Raw genomic sequence first — 6000 nt, forward strand, 5'->3', positions numbered from 1 at the left:
AAGATAGAAAACAAGAAAACGGCAAAATAACCCCTAAGATACATATTTACACGCACATACATAAGCCTCACCAATTAATCAAACGTAACACATTTGGGTTAAGAATTAAGGACCCAACAAACCCTTGACCTTACTCTTTAGGATCAACCTCCAATTCCAATGGCCAACTTCCTCCCCTACATCAATGCATGACTAGGCAAATTATTCATTCAAGTCCAAAAAAACTTCAAGTTTAATGTTCAACAAATTGACTAATTCTATGCTTGGGAGAGGCCTTGAATTTGGATTTATTTGGATTTAGATAAGATGTCATACAAAATTGTTTTGAATTTTATCCAAATCCACCTAAATCCAAATCCAAGGCCTAAAATTCATGCTCCCAAGCGCAGCGTAAAGAAAATCAAAAGCTATTTTGAACATTATTGTATACATGCAGCACTTATTACAATTTAATAGTGAGATAAAACTAGACTCTAATTAATTCATTCACTGGACAAACCAGTAATTGTAAACGACCCGGAAAATTTAATTAATAAAAATAATAAAAGGAAAGGAAAGGAAAGAGAGAAGAGAAGAAAAAGGATTCTTTAAAGAAAGGTCAGCGAGAACTCATCGACAAACCAATTGGTCTCGTCGACGAGCATTCTTCCTTGGCTCGTCGACGAGGAGTTACCGAGAGAGTTTGAGATATTCTGAAACTCGTCGACGAACTCACAGCCTCGTTGACGAGTGTTTTTCATGGGATCGTCGACGAATCCACGTGTCTTGTCGATGAATCCCTGCCTATAAATAGAGTTTGCTTTCATTTTCAGCGAGAAAATTTTGAGGTTTTCACTCTCTCTCTAAAAACGGCCCCTCTGCCTTCTCTCTTCGAATCCGGCTTGGATTCAACCCGGTTTGACGATCCGGAATCACCACAAGGTTTGTAAGATTGTTCTCTACAAAGCTGTCGGAGCAAATCGTTGATTTGAGGTTTTGGGGCACTATCTCAAAATCAGGGTAAGTGAGATATTTTAGGATTTTATTATTATTTTGAAATATATGGAACCTAGGAAGTATTAAATGAGTGTTTTTCTAAGATTTGAGGAAGTTGGGATTTTTGGATTAGAGGGTCATGTTTCCGTTCGGTTTAGGCAGGAACTTGAGGAGCAGGTAAGGGGAAATACTTTATGACAGCTTTTTATTAATTTTAAGCCGGCTAAATTTTGGGTATAAAATTCTATATATTTAGGTATAATTTTTTAAACAGTGCAGGTATTGAAAATATTGTTTCTGATTATATACTATATTGGGAAAAATCGGTGGCATGAAAACAACTATGATAATTAAATGGTTGTGGGCTACTTGATTTTGACTGATGTTCACTGATAGATACTGTTTGGGTTGCAAATTCTGTTTGGTTGTGATGTTGTTTGGATGATTAAAATATGTGAATGAGAATGCATTGATGTGTTTACCTGTACTGGATGTGTATTGTTTTATGGTTCATGTAAATTGCGATATAGCGTTGGAAGTAGTATAAGGAGGTCGTTATATCGTACCTGATATAACCGTCATATAATGTTGGCAGTGGTATGAGGAGGTCATTATATGTGCATTTATATTAGGGGGTAAAACATTGGCAGTGGTATGAGGAATTTATTTTACCTATTTACCATGAACAGGGTGGTGTGTGTGGGTGTGATTGAGAAGCATGTGTTGTAATCTATGTGGTTAAGAAGATTATGTAATAACCTGTGTGGTTGATAGTTTTATGTGGACCAGTCCTATGTGGACATTGTATTCTGTGTGGATATGGACCCTGTGTGGGTGAGAATGTGGAATGTGTAAATCCTGTGTGGATTGATTGTGATATGTGTGTACATGTGGAACTTTGTGAAATGATTAATGTTGGTCGCGTGTGTGTAACTTTAATTACATAAGTATTTGTGGTGAAGTCGAACTCTCCACCCGAGGGCTTGCTGAGGAAGGCGAGTGTTCTAATAATTATCTGTGAGTACTAGAGCAGAGGGAAGCCAATTGTATAGGCAGGTGACCTTCCCTATTCTCAGAGACTTTACCTGGATACATAACCATAGGGCTTACTGAGAAAGGTGAGTGCCCTAGTATTAGCACTAGAGTAGAGGGAAACTACTTGTATGGGCGGGTAAACTTCCCGATTCTCGGGAATTATCAGTAAAAATAATTATGTTAGTGTGTATATGATTGGATGACAGAGAAGTCGACAATGATGTGATTAAAGATGCATTTTCTCAGCTGCTATTGATAGTGAAATACAATTGTATGTATATTTTGTAACTATACATTGAACACTTCAGCCACACACTGTTGTAACTTATTTCTTTCTTACTGAGAGGTGTTTCACCCCGGCGAATATTTAATCTTTTTAGGTCCTCCAAGTGATCGAACTTAGAAAGCTCCAGGGCAAGGTAGTTTTGTGAGTAAATAAAAGAACAGATATGTGTATAGACTGTGTTTAATGTTTTGTCCTAGTCATGTAATATAGAATATGGTTATATCTTTTTATGGGTTTGTATATGTAAATTATATATAGCACTCTGGTATTTTATTTAAGGTTGTTTAAATAGTTCTACTGCATGAATGGTATCAGAGACATGAGGATGGTCTCATAACACTCCGGGCCTTACATGGCGAGTTCGGGGCATTACAGTAATCCTCCCTTCTAACTTCTTTTTCCCAACCTTTCAATACAGACAGTGGCACAATTGGAAAACCATTGAATGCTTAGAATTGATAGTGTATGGAAATATAAGACTAAGAATCAATTATCATGTTCAGAAAGAAAATATGAGCATTTCCTCTATGCATTATGTTTGGTTTTCCTCGTCTGTACTTGGAGGTGCACATAATGTCTAAAAAGGAAAATATGTGAAAATAGAGTTAACGAATCCCTGTAAAATGCGCAATGGTAGGCTGGTAATCATTTCTCAGACAAAATTACAGTTATACCAGCAAGAAAAATCTCTAGTTTAATTAATGCGGCATCTGTCCAATGTACAAAACTCGACAAAATCCTGTCATGATACATTTCAAAACACATTTATGACAATCCCAGTTTGGAAATCCTGTCATGATACATTTCACAATTCTATCTCAAAATGATCAAACATAAAATCTGACAAAACACAAAATTATTTCAAAAAACTTAGTATGACATACTGTCAAATAAATCACAGAACACTACACAAAATAAATCAATCAAAGGAGAAGAAGAGAGGAGAAGAAAGGGCAACGGCTGACACAAAGAAGGTACGAAAAGGGGAAGAAGAAGGGACAGCATACCTGCAAGAGAGGGGAAATGCTGAGGTGCCTGGGTCGGAAAGAAAGGGAAAGAAACAGAGAGGTATAAAGGTTGGGCGAGGCCTCCTGCTTCGTGAATTTCTACGCTCCAAGTAATTTCATATTATCAGAGGAAATGTACTCACTCTACAAATTCACAAGCACCTAGAGTTACATTTCAGAGGAATTCCACACTTTCCATTTTAATCACAAGAATCGCAACCACTAAAGTTACCCGTTCTATAAAATCGAAGATATTCCATCCCGATTCCCAAACATGCAACCCCTATAGAAGGTGAAAAACGAAATACACTTCCAATTTTTCTTCTCCTCCATCCTTATTTTCGGTTCTTAATTTTCCTAGCACAAAATTCAATTTCCTACACAATACACTTTGAATTTAAAAATAAGAAGAAATCGCATCAAAAGAACAAAGATACCCTTTGATTAGCAGAAGATACGGGGCATGTTCTACCTCCTTCAAGACCCATTAAATAAAACTAGCAAACCCACCCATAGATTAACCCAGAAGGAAAGATGAAAGCGAAGATTACCGAGCAAAGATGAAGATCAGCGGCCTCGATTTTCTTCCAGTTCCCGGGGATCTGCGTGATCATTCATCCAAACACCCAAAACAAAGCAATTCAGCAGCCAACAAGCAAACAACTCTGCGAGAAGAGGGAGTACCAGCACAGTCAACAACTCTGAGCGTCTCTGGCCTTCGAGTCAGTTTCCGGCGGACAGATTGCTCACACCAAGTCCGTTTCTGATGGAGGGGATGGAGTTTTTTACCATTTTATTATTAAAATAAATAAGATATTAAATAATACTCTTATTGAAAAAAAAATTTCCAAAATGATGCTCACGTTATCTCGGAGCACCAAACTGTGAGATCTAAATGCCCAGCGAGTGAGGAATTGACACGTGGCACGGTATCAGAGTAAATCTCACAATTTCATGTTGCTAGATTTAAAGGCTCAGCGTTTCGTCTGGCGACGTGTGACACTGGTTTAGCAAATCTCACAGCATGAAACTGAAAGATTTATCCTTACTTTTCTTTCTTTTTCTTCTTCTCAACTAAAATCCTTGATCTAAAAAAACCCAAAAAGGTAACATGTTAATATTATATATATATAGAAAGAAGAAAAAAAATGTCAAAAAATTATGAAACATTAAAACTAGATTCAAAAATAAAAATAAAAAAATAAAATCAGTATTTTAAATAATATTTATAAAATTAATACAAATTAAAATTTTAATCGAATAAATACTCATTTTTATCCTTGAATAAAAAAATAATCCTTAATATAACCCAAAAGATAAAAAATAAAATTTTTAATAGAATATAAATTATTTAATTTCAAAACTTGTTTTTTAATTAGTGATATAGGAACAATCTTATTGTATATGCACATTAACAAATAGTAAATATAATTTTTAAATGACTTTTTTTTCATATTTTTATAAATTTATGGATATTATATTTTAATTATATTCATATAAAAATTTATTTTTTTAGTTAAAAAAATGTGTTCTGTTTAATTAAGTTTGTATTAGGAAATAAAATTTATTGAATCTAGTTTTAATGTTTCATAACTTTTTGACATTTTTTTCCTTCTTTCTATATATATATATATAATATTAACATGTTACCTTTTTGTCAATGTGTATGTACAATAAGATTGTTCCTATATCACTAATTAAAAAACAAGTTTTGAAATTAAATAATTTATATTCTATTAAAAATTTTATTTTTTATCTTTTCGATTTTATTAAGGATTATTTTTTTATTCAAGGATAAAAATGAGCATTTATTCGATTAAAATTTTAATTTGTATTAATTTTATAAATAGAATTTAAAATACTGATTTTATTTTTTTATTTTCTTTTTAATCTAGTTTTAATATTTCATAATTTTTTGACATTTTTTTCTTCTTTCTATATATATATATATAATATTAACATGTTACCTTTTTGGGTTTTTTTAAATCAAAGATTTTATTTGAGAAGAAGAAAAAGAAAGGAAAGTAAGGATAAATCTCGCAGTTTCATGCTACGAGATTTGCTGAACTTGTGCTACGCGTCGTCAGATGAAACGCTGAGCCTTTAAATCTTGCAGCATGAAGTTACGAGATTTACTCTGGCACCGTGCCACATGTCAGCTTCTCACTTGTTGGGCATTTAAATCTCGCAGTTTGGTGCTGCGAGATTACGTGAGCATCAGTTTGAGAAATTTTTTCCCAATAAAAGTATTATTTAATATTTTATTTATTTTTAATAATAAAATGGGAAAAAACTCAGAGGGGATGCCATGCATTGATTTCGCTAATGCCATTGGGATAGGAAAAAAATAAACAAAATTTTTTGAGTTTTTCCCCTTTTATTATTAATCTAAAATAAAATATTAAATAATACTCTCGTTGTGATTTAAACAAATTCGCCGTACGAGATTTAAAAAGACATTTAATATCCTCGTGACGCATGATAGCAAATCTAGTAGGATGGTCCTACAAGATTTTTCTGAAAAACGGCACGGCGTATGACACGTGGCAAATCTTGCAAGTCGATCCTGCGAGATTTGCTTCATTTGGTGACTGGTCTTCTCTCATTTATTTCACTCGCGAACCTTACAGAACTCTGTTTGCAAGCAGAGAGGATGGTAGGAGCTGAGCAGGTTATCATTCGGTGAGCAGGTGACTG

General features: G+C 34.0%; 1 protein-coding gene across 12 annotated transcripts in view; it reads right to left on the minus strand.

Moving 5' to 3' along the window:
• LOC131152438 (protein RDM1) overlaps positions 1-4104 on the minus strand; it is a 38938-nt gene extending 34834 nt beyond the window's left edge. For 2 of the 12 annotated variants that reach the window (XM_058104323.1, XM_058104321.1), the window contains exons 1-2: positions 3855-4070; positions 3304-3447 (exon numbers count right to left, since the gene is read on the minus strand). The gene's annotated coding sequence lies outside the window, so the exon portion shown is untranslated. Of the gene's footprint in view, positions 1-3303; positions 3448-3535; positions 3681-3854 lie in introns of all 12 variants that reach the window. The other 10 variants (XM_058104327.1, XM_058104324.1, XM_058104330.1 and 7 more) reach the window with 9 other exon arrangements.
• Between the last annotated feature and the right edge of the window lie 1896 nt (positions 4105-6000).

Source organism: Malania oleifera, chromosome 3, assembly GCF_029873635.1.
Source record: "Malania oleifera isolate guangnan ecotype guangnan chromosome 3, ASM2987363v1, whole genome shotgun sequence".
In the NCBI taxonomy this organism is placed as follows: domain Eukaryota; kingdom Viridiplantae; phylum Streptophyta; class Magnoliopsida; order Santalales; family Ximeniaceae; genus Malania; species Malania oleifera.